Here is a 20,847-nt window from a genome sequence, read left to right on the forward strand (position 1 = left end):
AGATTAATAAAGTGCAATTTTTGGTTTTTGAAATGTTATAGCTTATATAATTCACAGCTTTCAAGATAAATTTTAACAGAAGTTAAACATTAGAGAAAATTAACCATTCAGTAATGTACAAACATATGACTAAAACTGCCTTGTCTACATGTAAAGCATCCACACACCTGACATGAGGACTGTGTTAAGCTCTTGTTCAGACAGACAGCACTTCCCAGCTAGAAATAAAAAGTTCTAAGAACGTTCCCTGAAAGTTCCCAATGTTCCCAAAAACATTCTGCCAACGTTAAAAGTGTCCAGTTTTCTTTAAGTTCTAAGAACGTTTCTGCTGTCTGAAGGTTAGAGTCATGTTACATTTTACCATTTTTAAACATTATGACAATGTCATGTTTTAATGTTCACACGATGTTTAAAACAACAACTGTTTATTATATTGACTTGTTTGACTGTTATTTAAATGATAGAGAAACATTGCATTTTATTATTTTAGAAAACATTATTTCTGAATGTTCAGTAAATATATTGCTTTAGAAAACACAATTCACTTACTAGGTTTAGATGTTGATGTTTTGTTTCATTAAAAGTCACCATTATTGTGATTAGTGTTTGTTTTAATTGGACTCTTGACACTTGCCCTTTTACTTGCTAGTTTTTTCCTGGTTGTGTTAACTTTGTGTTAATACACCACATTTGTTATGAAAAGTTAATAGTGTAATTCTGTGGTTGTTGGTACATAATGGTAATGATCATCACCTAATTAATTTACTAATCAAAAGTTTATTTTCCGTCAAAAATGTAAATGAGATCCAGTGAATCACAGCAGTTTGTCATTAAGGAGTTTTAGAAACTTTGGACAGCTGTATAATTGGGATGCACAAACATCAAGAATCAGAGTATGAATCTCAATCATGGTGACAATTAAATGAAAAACTTCATGCTGCAATGCATGCTGGGTATTAACAAATTACAAATCTCATTCAGGGCACCCAGCATGCACTGCAGCATGGATAAATAATAATTTTTTTTACAATTTTGTTTGTCGCCATGGTTGAGATTCATGGTCTGGTTCTTGGTGTTTGTGCATCCCAATTTTACAGCGGCTATTTTTGCCCAAAGTTTCTAAAACTTCCTAATGACTAACTGCTGTGAAAGAGCTGGATCTATATACATTGTTGGCAGAAAATAAGCTTTTGATCTGTAGATGAATTGGGTGAGGATCTTTGCCATTGTGTGCCAACAGCCACAGAATTACACTATTAACTTTGCATGTTCATAACAAATGTGGTGCATTAACACAAAGTTAACACAACCAGGGAAAAAATTAGCAAACAAAAAGTCAAGTGTCAAGAGTCCAACTAAAACAAACCCTAATCACAATAAGGGTGACTTAAAATGAAACAAAACATCAACATCTAAACCTAATAAGTGAATTGTGTTTTCTACAGCAATATATTTACTGAACATTCAGAAATAATGTTTTATAAAATAATAAAATGCAATGTTTCTCTATCATTTACATAACAATTAAACAAGTCAATATAATAAACAGCTGTTGTTTTAAACATTGTGTGAACATTAAAACATGACATTGTCATAACGTTTAAAGATGGTAAAATGTAACATTACTCTAACGTTCAGACAACAGAAACGTTCCTAGAACTTTAAAAAAACTGGACACTTTTAACGTTGGCAGAATGTTTTTGGGAACTTTCAGGGAACGTTCTTAGAACTGGGTTGGCACCCAAACCCAATTTTATGAAGAGCAAGCATGAATCTGTATGAATATGTTTTGTAATTTAATATTTTGTAAATGTTAACATCTAAACCATCATGTTGGATTTGTGTCATTTATTTAGGAAACATTCTTATTTATTGATCAATAAAATATGTTTTTATGACACTGCCACATTTTTGTTCTACAATCATCCTACATAAAGAATATTGTGAAAAAATAATCTTGATATCTTTAATATTGATTGAGTAAGATCATATGTCAAAGATTGAAATGAATCTGACAGTCATTATTTTTATGCAAGCTAGAGGGCGCTCAACTTTAAACACATAACTATAGGTTTCTTTTCAGTCGGTCACTACGACGTCACGTCGTGACCGACGAATTGGGAACCGCTTCGCAGGTGACCTATCTGCTTCGAGAAACCTTTAAAACGCCAATGAACTTGGCATGCAGATAATTGCATCTGCCTGCGCCGCCCCGCCGCACAGGTATTTAATGAGCGGCAGGTGCAGTTATCAAATCAGCTTTTTAGCTTCGAAAGCTGGCAGACTGACTGCTCACGAGAAGCTACTCTCTGCTCTTTGGAGAACTCTGCGTGTTCGATTTGGTTGGGCGAAGGCATTTCAGCGGAGGCTCGCGGGTGTTCCACCTCTCTTTTTAATTTTTTGACTTTTTCTCACTCTTAGTTGAGTGTGTGCGTAGCCGTTCCCCTGTGTGCTTCATCAACATCAGCATATTAAAAGAGTATTTCCTCTAAAAGAGTATTGCGGTGTTCTGCGTCTTTTTAAAGACAGCATTTCACTTGCACTGAGACGGGAGCGTCTTTTTAAAGATGTCTTTCCGTCCGTGTTTCTGGATGCGGCAAATGTATGGGTCCCCGGGTGGCCACGATCGTTTTCTCTCGTGCGCAAGAGTGCATGCTGAGGCTGCGATCGTGGAGGGTTCATACTCCTCCTAAGAGAGCATGAACCTCTTGGATGGCGGAGACGGGTTTCGTACCTCCGGGAACGTCACCCCCTTTTTTCCGTTGCGGAGCCCCGTTAAAGGTGCGGTGGCAAAACTCCGGAAATCTTATCTCCGTATAAACGGTGCTGAATCGGTTAGCTGGTGACGTCCAGTGACTCTCAGCACCCCCATCCACAGCCAGAGGTGCCGTAAGAGACGGGTGGCGCGTGTTCTATGCGCTCTCATCCTCTTTCAGTCCTCACAAGGATTCTATGTCTGTCACAGCATCGGAGAGGGGGTCGTCTATTCGGTCGCCGACTCGGACCCACTCCCGCCTTCGGGTTGGGTAGGGGCTCCCGTGCTCGACCCCGAGTGGCGGCCATGTACGCTCGGGAGCGCGGAGACGGTCTGTGTGGAGCGGAGAGCTCCTCCCCCACCGCACCGTCCCCCCTAGATGATTGGCACTTCAGGACTGCGGAGACAGCCCCAACCTTCTGTGCCTTTCTTCCCGGGGTGCATGTTGGTTGACACGGTCGTGGAAAACTCGTTTTCCTCCCGGAACCGACCGTTCAGCCATCACCTCTCACCTCTCCTGACGGCGGGGCCGCTAAGGGTTATGCTGCTCCAAGAGACCAGCCTCCCTCCCCTCACAGACCCACGGGCTTGTGAGAGGCGGCCTCTGCCGTGCGCGCCATGGCGTGATGCAGGTCCGCCAGGCTAAGGCACTGAAGGATCTGCACAGGCGAGGTCACGGTCCGGCAACTAAAGAATCCTGTGTGGCTCTGACTTAGCGCTACGAGCGACTGGGTTCACCCCACAGGCCGCCGGACGTGCTATGCCCACCCCCGGTGGTCCAGGAACGCCATCTCTGGTTGCGTCTTGCGGGCATTAAGTAGGTCGTTAGTAATCGTCCTAATGTTCCATTTTAGACCAGCCATTTCGGCGACGCGGCTGAGAGTGTCCAACAATGATCGGCCGCTTTAGAGCAGACTGAGGCATCATGCCACGTCGGAGCCTAGCTGCCCCCTCCGTTACGTCAGTATATTGGTCTGCTTTTCGGGCTCAAAACCCTACGTTCTCCTCTTCCTCATTCGCCAGCGGATGTATCGAGCGGGACATCTACAAAGGAGCCTTTGCTCAGCATCCATCAGCGGTTTCGGGTGAGTGTTTCATTACACACATCATCTCACAATGCGGCCAAAGAGCACGCGTCGTTGAGTTCCCCGTCTCCGCTTGCCACGGGTACACATATCGTGCCGTTAATTTCCTCTCGCTCGGTATCTGGGGGCCTGGGAAGAGCTTCCCAGCCCGTCGCGTTGGCTTTTACGCACGATCCGTCTCGTTTACGCATTCAATTTGCCCGGCAACCTTCCAAATATTCAGGCATTCGCTTCACCACGGTGAAGGCTGTCGATGCGCACGTACTGCGTGCGGAGATTGCTGTCCTATTGGCGAAGGACGCGATCGAGCCGGTCCCTTTACAGCCCTTCATTGTACCCAAGAAGAGTGGCGGGTTGCGTCCGATCCTAGATCTGCGCGTACTGAATCGAGAATTCACAGAATTCACATTCACAGAATGCTGTTCAAAATGTTTACGCAGAGGAACATATTTTAATGCATCCGCCCATAGGATTGGTTCGCAGCCTTCAACCTGAAGGACGCGTACTTTCATGTTTCCATACTCCCCCGACACAGGCGTTTCTCCGCATTGTGTTCGAGGGGAGGGCATATCAGTACAAAGTCTCACCGTTCGGGCTTTCTCTCTCTCTCTCTCCCTGTGTCTTCATGAAAGTTGCGGATGGCGCACTGCAGCCCTTGAGAGAGAGAGCGGTGTTTGCGTTTTGGCGTATTGGCTCATAATAGCTCAGTTTCGTCAAATGCTGTGCACACACATAGATCGTGTACTTAAACACCTTGCTCGTCTCGGTCTTCAGGTCAACTGGGGAAAGAGTAAACTTTGCCCCGTGCAGAGGATCTCTTTTCTCGGAATGTAACGGGTTTGGTCGATTTAACAACACGTCTCATAGAAGCGCGTGTTCAGTCAATTCTGGCTTGCCTCAAAATTTAAAGGCAGGGTTGCGGTTCCACTGAAATTAATTTTAGAAACTTCTGGGGCATATGGGAGCAGCATGCGGCCGTGACACCGCTCGGGCTGCTCCATATGAGACCGCTTCAGTGTTGGCTTTATGACCGAGTCCCGAGGAGAGCGTGGCTCACCGGCTTTCACAGTATTATAATTACATCGAGATGCCGTCACACTTTCACCCCGTGGTCAGACCCAGCGTTTCTCAGGGTGCGGATGCCACTGAGAGAGGTCTCCAGGCATGATATTGTTGGCAAAGATGCCTCTACCACGGGGTGGGGAGCAACGTACGGCGGGCTCGTCGCTTCGGGGGTCTGGTCGACATTCCAGCGACATTAGCATAAATTGCCTCGAGCTGTGCACTGTATATCTTGCGCTCGTCCGTTTCATCAACGTGATTCGATGCTCAAGATGTAGTGCGCACCGACAACACTGCGGCTGTAGCGTATATCTATCGCCAAGGCGGTCTGCGCTCTCGTCACCTGTCGCATCTCGCCCGTCTCTCCTCTTCTGGAGTCAGGAGTATCTGAGGTCTCTTCGTGCCATTCACATGTCAGGGTCGCTGAACACAGCGGCAGACGCGCTCTCACGAGCAGCGCGCCCTGGCGAGTGGCGACCCCCCCCCCCCGCGGTTCAGCTGATTTGGAAATGTTTCGGCAGAGCGCAGTTAGATCTGTTTGCTGTTTCAGAGACAACCCATTGTCGCCTCTTTTATTCATTATCCGAGGAAACACTCGGCGTGAATGCACTGGCACACAGCTGGCCGCGGGGTTTCCCCCCCAGTAAGCTTTATTGCGCAGACACTGTGCAAGTCAGGGAGGACGAGGAGCGCATTCTATTAGTTGCGCCGTATCGGACAACTAGGAATTGGTTTTACAGATTCACTCTCCTCGCGTCAGTCCCTCCCTGGCTGATTCCCTGGCACATTATGGCACTCGCGCCTCGATCTGTGGAACCCCCATGTGTGGTCTCTGGACGGGGCGCGGAGGTTTTAGGTGATTTACCACACTCGGTATCTAACACCATCTCTGCAGCGCGAGCACCGTCTACGAGACAGGCGTACTCGCTAAAATGGAATCTGTTCGTTGATTGGTGTGCTTCTCACGAGAAGACATCCGAGAATGCTCGATCAGACTTGGGCTTATTTATCTCCTTTGCTTGGACAGAAGGCTGTCTCCCTATATCATTAAAATAGATATCACTGCGATATCCGCGCACCACGCTCCGATAAACATAGGACAGTGGGTCAGCACGACCTGGTTGTTAAGTTTTTGAGAGGCGCACGAAGGCTGCATCCTTCTCGTCCTCCCTCTATTTCTCCTTGGGACCTGTCCGTGGTGCTGAAAGCTTATACAGGACATCCACTTTGAGCCTCTGCATTCTGTGAGTGTAAAGTTTCTAACTTTCAAAATTTTAACACTCCTTGCTTTGGCTTCGATAAAAAGGATAGGGGATCTTCATGCATTTTCGGTCAACGATTCGTGCCTACAGTTCGGGCCCGCTGAATCCATTTTAATATTAAGACCCCGGCCCGGCTAAATTCCCACTACTCCATTCAGAGACCAAGTGGTGAACTTGCAAGCGCTGTCCCCGGAGAAAGCAGACCCAGCCGTGGCTTTATTATGTCCGGTGCGTGCGCTACGTGTGTATGTAACTCGGACGCAAAGCTTTAGAACCTCAGAACAGCTATTTGTTTGTTACGGTCTTCAGCAGAAGGGGAATGCTGTCACCAAGCAGAGGATGTCCCATTGGATTGTGGACACTATTACCCTTGCGTATGAAAAGCAGGGTATTTCTTGCCCGTTTAATCTGCGTGCACATTCTACGAGAAGTGCACAGGAAGATCCCCAGTGTTAAATTAACTCTATCAGTGTTAAATCAACACTATTTGGTGTTTGTATAGTCCACACCAAGATCGGTGTTAAAAAAGACTGGTGTTAAAAATATAACTCTGAATCGGTGTTAAAGTTAATGAGATGATGAAGTGATGATTGAGACATTGGTGGTGAACACCTGCTGGTCATTCAATTCAATTACATTTTGGACATCCTGTCTCTAAATTTTTGTTTTGATGACTCGTTTTCTGGAGAAAATACTAGAATAATAAAGGGAGACAAATTATTAAATGCAATAAATGAATACTGTTGGGTGTATTCCTCCAAAAGCTTTCACGCTTGCCTCTCTATCAGCATCTCTGTTTGAAAATAAAAAGATAACTTGCTGAGTTATTTTCTAATTGGATAAGTTTAACTTCTAAACAGCTGTCAGAACAAAATACAATGCTCAACTATTCCAGCATCCACACGCGTGATTTAGTAGACAAATCTTCTTTCTGACGCGATGTCTCACAAGTCAAATAGACATTTATCACAAAATGTATCACATTAAATCTTAAGTTTGTGTTTGTTATGAGTTCATTTGAAGTCACCATTACTGTGATTAGTGTTTCCTTTAGTTAGGCATTTGTCCCTTGACCTTCACTGATCTAACTCTCCTCTTTTAGCAATAGCAACAATGTTTTAGTAAAACCACTTGTTCATTGCTTCATGTAAGGGGAAAACCTTCCAGACCTTCTCAGTTTATTTTTATTATATTCTACTCTACAAATCATTGAAGCGTTTGATCACAAATTAATTATAAAGAAACAGGCATATAGAAAAGCTCTATGCAAATGACATTGTATTGAATGAGACTGCTGTAACGCTTTAGTGTTTTTTTGTTGTTGTTGTTGTTGTTTGTTGTTTTTTGCTTAAAAGAGACTTCATGATTTCTGATACAAATCTCAACAATGGTGACAGTTAATGGTAAGAAAGTTGCTAAATTTTTGTCATGTTGCAATGCATGATGGGATTTATGAATGAGTTTTCTACAATCCTGGTACCCAGCATGCATTGCGGCATGAAGCTTTGATGTTGATTGTCACCATGATTGTGTTTTATAGCCTGACTGTTGATGTCTCAGTGTGTCTGACTAACACCACAGATTAGATTTGAGTAAACAATATTTAACTCTTCAGGGTATGTGGACTTTCACAGCACTGTTGGATTTCATGGGAGCTTCACAGGGTTGGCAGAACATAAATAAAACACTTACATTTAGTGATTACTTTTTTATGATATCATTGAATCCCAGGACTTATACTTTCATACTAATTAACATAGTATGAGCTTTAGACTTCATTTCTCTCATCTTCCCCTGCTTTAACAAATGTGTTTTATAAACACACTGCCACAATTAGCAGAAGAAAACTAACACCAAACTTCAAGACCCAGGTACCCAACTAAGGGTAACACTAATCGGAGCAATGGTGACTTACTTTATTAACCAGATATTCAGCAGTTCTTTAGAAGTTCAACCTATCATCCATGTAACTCTGCAAGCAAGTTGTAATTTTAGTTTTCAAACAGAGATGATGACAGTGTTCATTTAACTGTGGTGATTTCATCTATTGCATTTAATAATTTGGCTTTCTTCCTCATTTTAGTATTACTTTCTCCAGAAAAAGAGTCAACAAAATAAACATTTTAAGACAGGAACAATTCCAAAATTTAGTTGATTTGACACGGAATGACCAGCAGGTGTTCACTATTAATGACTCAATCACTTCATTATCTTATTAACTTTAACACTGATTTAGTGTTTTTTTAACACCAATCTTGGTGTGGATTATATAAACACCGAGCAGTGTTAATTTAACACTGGGGATTTTACTGTGTGTAGCATCATCTTGGGCATTGGCTCGTGGTTCCTCTCTAACTGACATCTACAGAGCTGCTGGCTGGGCGACACCTAATACATTCACTAGATTCTACAGTGTTCGTGTTGAGCCGGTATCCTCTCGAGTTCTCTCGTCAGATCAGTGAGAACATCGAGGAACGGCTCCTGTGTCGGCTTGGAGCTTTTCTTTTCGGTGCTGCACAACCGCACCAGTATGGAAGGCAGTTAAGGCAAAAACTTTACAAAAAACTGGTTTTTGTCTCCTCCACCGCTTGGTGGCCGATGTTGCGGAGCATCGGCTGCCAGCCTCTCACTAGATGTATCCTTGACAATCTGGGTGAGGCTAGCGCCCACATTGCGCCTCCTAGTGGTTTCTTTGTGAGTATTTCCGTGGAAAGTTTCTGATTTACCACGTTTCCCTTAGCAGAGTTCGTTCTGCGCCTCTCTAGTGTTGCTAAGAGAGTGTATTTTTTTATAGACCTCGTGTCTTTTTATCCATCACCTTAGTGGTAGACCCCTAGAGGGTTTTCTTTCCGCAGCGATCTTAGTCCCGCCCGACGAGTTCGCTTCCTAGTTCGCCTAGTCACTATCGTGGGTTAAGGAACAAGTAGTGACCGGCCTCTGCTTCAACCCCTTTTCCGTTTCCTAAAAGAGGAGAGTCGGAGGGTTTACGCAGGCACTGGAAGGGTCAGCTTCAGTGGCGCTTTGGTAGGGATTCCCAATTCGTCGGTCACGACGTGACGTCGTAGTGACCGACTGAAAGGGAACGTCTCGGTTACATATGTAACCCTCGTTCCCTGAAGGAAGGGAACGGAGACGTCACGTCCCGTCGCCACAGTTTGCTGTTCCACTGCTGATATCGGCCGGACACTTTTATTTCTGTCCAGCTTTCTCAGCAAAAAATAGCTGATTTGATAACTGCACCTGCCGCTCATTAAATACCTGTGCGGCGGGGCGGCGCCGGCAGATGCAATTATCTGCATGCCAAGTTCATTGCCGTTTTAAAGGTTTCTCGAAGCAGATAGGTCACCCGCGAAGCGGTTCCCAATTCGTCGGTCACGACGTGACGTCTCCGTTCCCTTCCTTCAGGGAACGAGGGTTACATATGTAACCGAGACGTTATCATAAGCTGCTTGCACAAATAACCTATGGGTTAATTTTTTGAATGAGGACGGTTCTATATTGTTTGCATGACAGATTGCTTAGCAGGTAGTAAAGGACTGGTGAACAAGTAAAGTCACAAAAACTAAATCAACACCCATAGTTGCATTTATTTACACAGCTGCACTTTGTAACTGGTTTATTATGGCTGCATATAAAGATTTTCAATGACACTAGATTCACAAAAAAGTAAATGTTAAAGGTCACATATAGTAAAAACTGAAATTCTGTGGCTTTTTTCATGATAACTGAGGTCTAGGGGCTATGTAAGTACCACACAAGTTTCAAAACAGTCATTTAAGAGTCAAATTCACACAGCCTGCTTGAAGTAGCTGTGAGTTAAAACGGTTGTTTGTACTTCCGTGAATTTGCTACGTCACCGTGAGACAGTCGCCGCCTTTAGTCTCCACCTCGAGCACTGTCCACCATCCACTGCCCCACCCCCTTGTTGCTAAACAAACTCCATCACACCACGTGAGAAAATGCTGTTCAATTGATGGATGTCAGGAAACTAAATCATTGCAAAGGCTTCTGAAAACATTAATATACGAGAACAATGGCTAATATTCATTTAAAAACGCATTAACATAGCCCGATTTTGGATAGAAAATGTGCCTAAATATAATTGATTTGTTTAAAATTCTGCCTATGCATGAAGAATATTGCAAATAATCATTTAAACAAAACTGAAAGACTTAAAAAAAGATTAGATCTAAATTTAGATTTAGATTTAAAAAGCCACCGATCACTCACTATCAGTTATCTACACAATTCATCATTATAATATAGAGCCATATTTTTATACTTTTAGATTTACTTGACTTTTACTTAGTTTTTAAAATGTAGTATTTACATCAGTCCCTTTGACTGTTTGGGGACCAGTAGCTTTATACTAACCCACAGAAATTTACTATGAATGTACTGCACTATAATAAACGGTCACCTACTGTATGACTTGTAAGAAATCGGTAGAAACATAACTGCATGTAAATGACAATTTCAGTTGACTGTTTGATATGATAAGGGTTAGAAGTACCAACTGTGGGACAATAAGGAAACATTGACTGCACATCCTCTAATATCTGTGCCTACTGTGAAGCAGTAAACTGCTGTAGTGCATACTAGCCCTTATTATCTTTTTAGACACATCTCTTTAATTTAATACTACTGTATAAGAATGTCTAGGTTTGTGAAGCACAAAAGATTTTTCAATTCACGTGTCACTACACATAAAGTAAAGTGTGCAATATGATAAAATATATGTATTCTCATTTAAATGAATTAAAATATTAAAATGCCATTGTAAATACTTTGTGGGTTCTTTGATTATTAATGTATTTTGATATGATATTAGCACACAAGAACAGAGACTTATATATGTGTTCAATACAACATTATGCAGCAACAGTTTTCTTTCTTGCTAAAAACAAGTACTGTAGTTGAACATTTAAACTCAGAAGTTAGTTTTTCTAGGTGTGCATTGTCTCTACATTAGCAGGACTTTAGGCTGATAGTGAAAGTGAAGTATGGCCAATGTACAGTAACCCATACTTGGAATGTGACCTCTGTAACCCATCCAGTGAAGAGTGAACACATGCACTGCAAGTCGTAAAAACACACACACACCCTCCCAGAGCAGTAATAGATAGATTCCACACCAACAAAAGACACAAAAGCAAGCATGTATGTATTTGCGCTAAAAAATAAACTATAAAAATGCAATACTTTTCAGCAAAGGAAGATTTCTTAGATGCTCATACTACTGCTAGATATGCTTCAGTGTATCTACATCATCTTTGTGTACCTGGCTGATATCATATCTGATGGCTGTCGCTGTTTCAGAGTAAAGCACTGCTAAAGTGGAAAGACAATACAGTAATGGTGAGGTCTTGTTGAGACTATCAAGAGCAGGGGTGCTCAAACTCGGTCCTGGAGGTCCAGTGTCCTCCAGAGTTTAGCTCCAACTTGCCTCACACCTATCAATAGGGGTGGTATCAATTCCACCCCTTTGTGATTAGTTACCATACAGCCTGTCTGAATCCGTTTTCAAGAGCTGCCCTCATGCCGCCGAAGTCATGGCCTCATGAGGCAGCAAGGCAACAAGTCAGCTGCCATGGGTTTCGGACGCAGTCGGAGAGATTGGAAGGTTGCCCCTCGAATGGACCATACAAACAGTAGTGACGTATCTACCTATACATATGGACTGAACGGTAACAGAAAGTTTCACGTGTTTACATCGCTAAGGGTGATGCACAAAATCGTTGAGTGCAGATCAGTCATATTTTATCATAAATTAAATGTATTAACATAACATAAAGTATTCAATTTATTAACATTAACATATAGTGACCAGAATTAACAGTTTCATAATATAAAAGAATGTACATTCAGCACGTTTTCATCAGCGTTCTCAAAATAAAGAAAATATGGGTTGTAGCTGTTTTTTTCTGAGTAGTGTGATGGACTGATTGGCCAGCAGATCATGTGACCCTGCTTCCAGACAACAAAATCACAGTTGTGTAGTATTTTAGAATTCCATTGTATACATTTACACTGTAAGACTCACCAGCACAATTCTGTGCATATGGTAAAGGTGCCATAGAATGTAAAACTGTATTTACCTAGGCAAAGATGAATAATACGAATTCTGTTCATGCTAATGATATATTGTGAGCCTCAAACGCGATTGTTTCCTCCTTATGTAAACCTTGTGCATGCAAAAGACAGCTGTAAAACAGGCCAATCTCAACATTACACCAACTGTGAGCTCAGCTTACAGTCGAGATGTACGCCCAAACCGGTGGCGGCTGGTCAATAGGGGGCACCACCCCCAAAGTTGGCCAGAGAAGAAAGCTACTTTAACATGTTACGGGAAAGTTACATACATTATGCAAATTAATATAAAATAAAATATTTTTGATGTACTATTTTACTGTTAGTCATGTTACCATGAAAAAATCAAAACTGAGTTCGTTGTGTGTATGTGTCTGGGGCGCCACCCAAACGAGTGTGTATGTAGGTCAGTAAATGTGGTAAAAGCATGTGACTTGAGGCTGAGCTCTAATTGGCTAGTTTCAGATACATTTTGGGGCGCAGGACTGTGCGCACCAAACCCTACCACTTATGTTGTAAGCAAAGTAGCCTCTTATGGAACGGCTAAATTCCACAAGGGGGCGTATTTGTTCCTCAGACGTTGCACAATAAACGTGACATCCGAATTTATTCATTATAAATCGTGAATGTAAAGTGAGATTCGAACGAATGTCCGTTAGTGAACTAATTGTATACACTATTTATATCGTAATTCGGTCAGAAACGTAAAGATTGTGAGATGAACAAATCGTTTTGGATTAAAAGGCTTGGATATTCCATTTCCTTGGACTTTTGGGTTTTTATGAACAATTTGTTTTGGACAATTTCACCGAAGCTGATAAAGAGAAGATTTTGAAGGTCAGTAAATATCCTAAATTCAGGTAACTAACAACTAGATTACAGTTTTATGAATGCTATAAATCATATTATGCTTTGTGTGTGCGCTTAATGGAATCCCTAAAGTCTAAGCTTTCCAACGATGTGCCGCATAACCGTATATTTTGAAGATTTAATGCTTCAAAGTTACAATGACGTAATGCAGCCTCACGTGCAAGGGAGGGGGTGTACCGTGTACGGCACAGTGTTCCTTAACAGGTTAATATAGTTTTTTTATGTCTTTGAACTCATATGATTGGATCGTTCTCCGAGTCTCATAACCGCATTGCAGATTGCCATGGAACTGCTATTTACAGTACGGATCAGTGGAAGCAAGTGAAATATCTTGAGATGAAACTAAATATAATTTTATCCTTGCAAAATCATTCTTTACAAGGCGTTCAGTTGAATAATAAATAAAGGATTAAGGAGCTTGGACCAGATTGAGCAGCAGGAAGTGATCACGGTTGAGTTTACACTGTGTGCTTTTCCAGCACTTATGGCAAAGAGAATTGGCTGACATTAGTTGGATGATAAGTTGGGACTTTTATGGATTTCCCTGTTTGCTGTTTCAAAATCTGTGTGATAGACTGCGTAAAATTATGTGCTGCATTTGAGCTGCCTTTGCGTGGACATGATGCTCAGATAATCCGGTATTTTCCGTGGCTTGGTTAACTTTTTTGCATCGTACTGGTCTGTGATCAGGCAATCAGAGCTCAACATTATTATTCATGACCCTTTCAAATAAGGTAATAACAGACCATTTCATTCTTAAGACAAATCCTAGGGTTGTTATTGGACATGTAAAACCATTTCTGAATAATTTTGGCACTTAATAAAACAACACACCTTCTATGTAGACGTCAGAGAACTATTTAACGTATTGTTTATTTTTTGGTACCTTTGAAACTTTAAAATAAAATGTCTTTTATTACCAGTGAGGATTTTTCTCTGCTATTCTGTGTCTATGTATTATCTTCAAGGTTAGTTGATTAGAGGTATGGATGAAACATCTCTGCATATCAGTGTCAGGATCCTGTCTTGTCATAGTTTCTAGCTCCTTGTGACAGGGTTCTGGCAGTACCATGTTTTATGTTAAGGCACTTGGCTTTGTTTATCTGGCCATGTGCCTTGCCTGTCTTGTCTATAACCCCGCCCCCTTGTCTCCTTGTTAATCACCTAATTATTGTTTGATTCATGTCACCTGTTCCCTCTTGATTTGCTCCCCTATTTAATGCCCTTGTGTTTGCTGTCCTGTGCTCGTTCGTTTTGTACTTATCCTGTGTGTTGATTCTTATTAAATCTAGTCTAGTATTCAGTCAAGTAAGTGTAGTTCCTTGTGTAGTTTATTGTTAAGTCTAGTTTGTTTGGTGTTTTGTTTCCCTAGTGTGTTTTGCCCCCTCGTGGGTTTTGTTTTCTCATTTCTGTTATAATAAAAGTTTTTGTTATACTGTCTGCGCCTGGGTTCGTCTCCTGTTCCTGACAATCAGACTGCTGCTGAAATTCTTGCACCCTGTGTCATCAAAGCACCTTGTGTCATCACACTCTTTTAATGCATGTTTGACAAATTAATGAAATTGGGTGGGACCCTGCAACCATAAGAATGAACTGGGGTGGTTTCCTGGACAGAGTGTAGAATTATCCAGAACTAGGCCTTATTTATATTAGGACATTTAAGTAGTTTTTACAAACAAACCTTACAAATAAAAAACAAAAAAGAGTACAGGGAAATTCCCCTCTGCACTAAACTGACGAAAGAACCCGCAGCAGAATCCTTTGTAAGGAATCAACAGTGCATATAAGGTAAATAATAATAATTAAATTCAAATAGTAATGATGTCAAGTAGACCTTACAAGCAAGATTTGCAGGATTTTTTTCTCTTTGATTTTAGGGCGTAGTAGACGTTGCCAAGACTTATGTAAACTGTTTTGATTGGACAAAAGTTTAATCAGAAAGTGAAAGAACATTGAAAACCAGTTCTGCACAGTGGCAGTCTGCTCTTAAAAGTAAGTCGTTTTATTTCTATCAAATACATGTTCTATGTATAGACTAGGACTTTTTTTAGTAAATGTAACTAATATGTTTTTTTAGGCTATTATATGCAACCATTTTGTCATACGATAAGGGCATATAGCAACTGCTGATTAGTCTTTAAAGCGGCACTATGTAAAGGGCGGATGACACAGAATGCATTTATGGCAGTTGTAAGCATGGCCGCAGAATTTTCACATTTAAAAATAAAATTTGAAGTTCTCTGAATGACTAATTACCTAATTTAAAACGACTTGTATTGGTATCCACATATATAATTAAGTTTGGACAGTTTACTGTAGGCTATAGATTAGCGTAAAATGACAGAAACTGCTCAAGCAGCTGTGAGATGCAACACCGGCCGCGGGTGCAGCACAGCATTTGCAGCGTTGCCAGATCCCCAGAGGCGGACACTACTTAAGTATTTTTACTTTCTACATAAAAGTAAATGTTTAAGTTTTCGTATTTTATTAGTGTTTTTCTTTGGAAAACATACATTCCAAAGCATATTATCATAATTGTTACACTACATTTCATAATTTCAAGTGTTTGGTTTATATTTAATAATTAAGTACATTAAACATCTAGGGGTGGTTTCCTGGACAGGGATTAGCTTAAGACATGACTAGGCCTTAGTTTAATTAGGAAATATACCCAGATGGCATGCAGCCATTGAAACAGTGTTGGAAATCGTTGATTTGTCAATGTTGATACCATTGGATCGATATCAGGTTTGCACCCTCCATTGGTATTGAGAGAATATTGAAGTTTCAACAGGTCGCCATTGTCGTGATCAGTGTTTGCTTTAGTAGGGCCCTTTACTCTTGTGTTTTAATGATAAGTTTTCTTTGGCTGCTGAAGCATTGTTTTAAAATACATCTGCTATTGCAAAGAAAACAAAACAAAGATCTAATGTTGTCAAGTAGTTTAATTCTTGTAGATATGTTTAAATAATGTTAATGTAATACTGTTAAATTTATGCAAAACATGGATTTTACAGTACTAGTTGGAAACAGTGTCAGGTCTGTTATTTTGAGGATTACAAAAACACGTTTAAAAAGTTTAACTACTGAATCTATCTCTGACATCATGAATCGGTCTACGAATCTCATTAATGGTGACGATCAACAAAAGAAAGCTTCATGCTGCAATGCATGCTGGGTATCATCGTAGTACTAAACTAATTTATAACTCCCAGCATGCATTGCAGTTGATCGTTTTATATGAATTTGTTTGATGATTGTCACCATTATTGAGATTTGTAGGATGAGTAATGATGTCTGAATGTGTCAGCAATTTTTCTGTTTGTCTTGACAGTGTATTTACAAACCAAAACATTTATAACTGTCAAAAATGGATCAACGTAATCATGTAAAGCAGCTTAATTTTATAAAATCTTGACATCCTCACAAAAAGCAATCACTTTCAACTTAACTTTGAAACCCATCCTTCTTTACCAATGCACATGTGTTTCTACATAAACACATACAAACACTAAAAAAAGAAAAGAAAGATTTAACTTAGTGATAACAATAGTCAAGGACCCAACTAAAGCAAACACCGATCACAATAATGGTGGCCTGCTGAAATCCCAACACCCTTTCAACACCAATGGAGGGCGCAAACCCGACATTGATTCAATGCAGTTAACATTGACAAATCAACTGTTCCCAACATTGTTTCAATGGTTTGCATGCTATCTGGGATAACTAATTTTAACAAACATACCTTACTTAAAACATTACTTGTGTGCATTTTTAGACAAAACAAAGGGCACTGATGTATTTTAAGATATGTCAGTGCAAGTTGTTTTCCGTTTGGACAGCTCTTACATTTATTTTAGTCTAGGACTAGTCTAATCCCTGTCTGGGAAACCGCCCCATAGTAATTTTTTTACTTAAGTAAAAAGTACTTTTGTACTTTTACTCAAGAAAAGTATTAAATAAATTTTAATATGCAATATAAAACATTGTATTATTCTATGCTTTAGAATGGAGTGAACATTTTTTAGTAAAGTACATGTTTTCCCCAGACAAACACTCTGATAAAGCACAGATGCTTAGAAAATGTATTTAAAATACTCAAGCACTGGAAAATATTTCTGTAGAAATTACAGTATTACTGGGTATTACTGGCAACTAGCTGCCAGTAACTTACTGTAGATTTTACATTTATGTTATTTACTGGCAACATTTTGTTCAAAGTTAAATGAACATGAAACATTTTTAGACTTTATCTTCTACAGTAAGTTACTGGCAACCAGCTGCAAAATTACAGCAATTTTTTTTACAGTGTAGTGTTGTCCCATTGTGAAAAGTCCTCTTTAGACAATGTTTTAGCAACAAGTGTGCCACTTTGGAAAATGTATTAAGTGAGAATGTGCAGGTTACTGTTAGCAATGTCTCTGATGTAAGGTCTGAACTGATTATTTTTCTTTATGGCCTATTTTGTTTGTTTTCGCACTAATATCTGGAAACACGGGGTGACTAGCACCTAAACAGTATTCAAATGGCACATCATTCAGTGTGGGCACGTTTTGCTGACGTGATACTACATTCGGTAAAACACACGCAATAATCATCATGATTATGTAGGCCTATAAATGTTTTCAACACTAAAAATAAGTAGAAAATAACCGAGATAGATTTAGAACAATTGGGTTTAAATGAAATTTTCCCATATAAACATTGGCCATTAAGAAGGCTATGTTATTTTATTTAGTTTAGTAGTTAGCATTTAAAACATTGCTATCATGCTGAAAACATTCATAAGAGCACTAAACAAAGTTATTGTTTACATTGCCTAATATTGCTTATTATAATGATTAATCAGTGTTGGGGGTAACGCATTACAAGTAACATGCATTACGTAATAACATTACTTTTCTAAAGTAACAGGTAAAGTAACGCATTACTTTTTAAATGTACACATTAATATTTGTTACATTTTCATAAAAGTAATGCAAGTTACTTTTTTAGTTTAATTAATTTGATTAAAAAATATGTACTGAATTAAACTAACCGTTGTCACATTATGCACTCTATGCGTATACGCCTGTGTGGGAACAGTTTGAGTCAGAAACTGAGATGGCAGGGCAGAGCTCGACATTTTTGTGATGAAATATGCAATTTCTGAATAAAGAACTTTTCGGTCATAAAAACACCTGCAAGGCCTGAAAGAGATCAAGCCTCCGACAAGAAAAAGTAACGCAAAAGTATCTAAAAAGTAACATAAGCATTACTTTCCATGAAAAGTAACTAAGTAACGCAATTAGTTACTTTTTTTGGGAGTAACTTAATATTGTAATGCATTACTTTTAATAGTAACTTTCCCCAACACTGTGATTAATATTATGATTAATATAATGATTAATATAATGCTATAAAAAACATTGTTGCATGAAAATGAATACATTATCCACCCTAAATCAACAGTAAGGAATTAATCAATTGTAATCTCATAAATAGGGGATAATATAACAATGTCCACCCCCCAAAACATATAGGGCCCTATTTTAACGATCTAAGCGCATTGTCTAAAGCGCACAGCACAACGTCTAAATGGGCGTGTCCGAATTCACTTTTGCTAATTTAACGACGGGAAAAATGGTTTGTCCTATTTTTTTATTGAGTAATGGGAGTATTTTGGGCGTAACGTGCAACAAACCAATGAGAGTCTCAGCTCTCATCCCCTTTAAAAGCCAGTTGCGCTGGCGCTATGTCTAATCCATATTTAGATTATGGACTTTGTAAACTGAAAAACAAAGCGGAGGAAGAAGATCCCCAGTTTAAGATTAATGTTAAATAATTGTGTTGTTTTTCACTTGTATTGAAATTGTTATTTTTTCATTAAAACCTTTAAAACCCGTTTTCATTTAGTCATGGAAGTAAAAAAGCATGCTTTTAATTGCTTTAAATGTATGGCTATCCAATATCATCAAAAAATTTTTTACAAGTATTTAAGAAAAGGTTTGTACTGTAAAAATACTTTATTTGTAACAAACAGGAGATAAAGAATTTACAAACGGCTCTCTTCATGTTTCAGCACTTGGACAGCGTAATTTTTTTAAGCATTACTTAAAGAAACAGTATGTAAGAAATGTATATCAATGAATCATAAAATGGCCCTGATATGTCACTAGACATTAAGAAATCATTTTCATTTCAAATACTTATAACACTCACAACAGTGGTATGGCCAGGATATTGTCATTTAAAAAGTGGAGTTGCAGCCCTCAACTGATGTTTATGTTGTCATTATGTGTATTGGCCACCAGTTGTGTGATTGCAGTACCAGTTTTAGCCACAAGTTTTGTGATTGCAATATCAGTTTTGGCCAAAATCCTACATACTGTTCCTTTAAAAATGTTTCTCGTCTCACCATATCCACAGGTACAGAGTCATCATATACAATAAATCCGTGAGGTAGCATTTAAAAAAACATTTAAAAACAGATGCATTTGTTTAAAGCAAAGCATTTGTTTACTTACCAGGCTGCAGGTGAAGCAGCTCTTTGTGCCTTCTAACGTCTCATAATTAGTCCTCATTTATGTCTAAGAGACTCAATAATATTCTTTTACATTTCAATCCTTTAATCTTTCATATTTAAAAGCGTTTTGTGCTGCTGCGCATTCATGTATGTGTTAAGCAAACCCGCGTTGTCGTCCCGTTTATAGGCGCATATTACTGACGCGCTCTTTAAATAACAAAAAAACATATTGCGCCATTGACTTTAGACTAGGTTTTAGTTGGTCAACAGCGTAGTCTATTTTAGTTGCCTCAAAATAGCAACGCGCCAACAATGCACCTGAACACACCTCGTTTTCAGACCAGAACGCCCATGGGCGCAAAAGGGGGCGCAAATGCATTTGCTATTTAAACAACGTGGCGCTAAGCGTGAAAAAGATAATTGCGCAGGGTGGAAACTAGCAAAAGACTGCATTGTGCCGGGTGTAAGATAGCCCATAAAGCAGGGGTGTCAAACTAATTTTAGGCTGAGGGCCGGATGGTAAATAACGCCACAAAGTGAGGGCCGGATAATTTTTTTAAACCTTAGTGTGCTGATAATTGTCTTAAAATTAACTAAACAAACCAATTAATTAGTTTGTTTAGCAAGAAAATCCAGAGAAACACACAGCTCTGTGAAAACTACATTTCATAAGTCACACTCATTTTGTACATATTATACACACAAATTTACATCTGTACAAAACCCACTGGCCTAAAGCTTTAATTTAACTTCTTTTGCCTTAATGGCAAAATTATTTATAAACCATTCACTTTTCTTTGTAATAAGAACAGTCATTTAGAAAATGAAAATGCTAGATGTGGCAGTGGCCCAAAAGCAAAAAGGGCACTATGGGGGGGTGGTACTATTATTATGGTTTTAATGAAGTGTTATAAATATGATGTGTTATATTACTAGCATCAACTTAGACAAGTGATTATAATGGGAAATATAATAACAAGAATTAAAGTCTGCTAAATATTCAATATGATTTACCTGCTGGCTTGATGTATGGGGAGCCAATTCTGCCATATTCATAAATAAATAAATACATAAATAAATATACAAGGAAATGTAAAAAAACTAAAATACAGAAATAAATAAAGAAATATATATACATGGAAATGTAAAAAAACAAAAATAAATGAGTATTTATACCTGTATTTCTTTATTTATGTATAATTGTATTTTTTCACACTA

General features: G+C 39.5%; 2 protein-coding genes across 2 annotated transcripts in view; one reads left to right on the forward strand and one right to left on the reverse strand.

Annotated features, from left to right (window-relative positions):
- The window catches only part of LOC129441882 (uncharacterized), a 429,034-nt gene that overhangs the window by 133,785 nt on the left and 274,402 nt on the right, over positions 1-20,847 (reverse strand). The gene's annotated exons all lie outside the window — the stretch shown is intronic.
- LOC141369004 (interferon-induced protein 44-like) overlaps positions 15,006-20,847 on the forward strand; it is a 44,572-nt gene continuing 38,730 nt past the window's right edge. The window contains exon 1 of the mRNA XM_073873920.1: positions 15,006-15,116. The gene's annotated coding sequence lies outside the window, so the exon portion shown is untranslated. The remainder of the gene's footprint in view (positions 15,117-20,847) is intronic.

Source organism: Misgurnus anguillicaudatus, chromosome 2 (assembly GCF_027580225.2).
Source record: "Misgurnus anguillicaudatus chromosome 2, ASM2758022v2, whole genome shotgun sequence".
Lineage (NCBI taxonomy): Eukaryota > Metazoa > Chordata > Actinopteri > Cypriniformes > Cobitidae > Misgurnus > Misgurnus anguillicaudatus.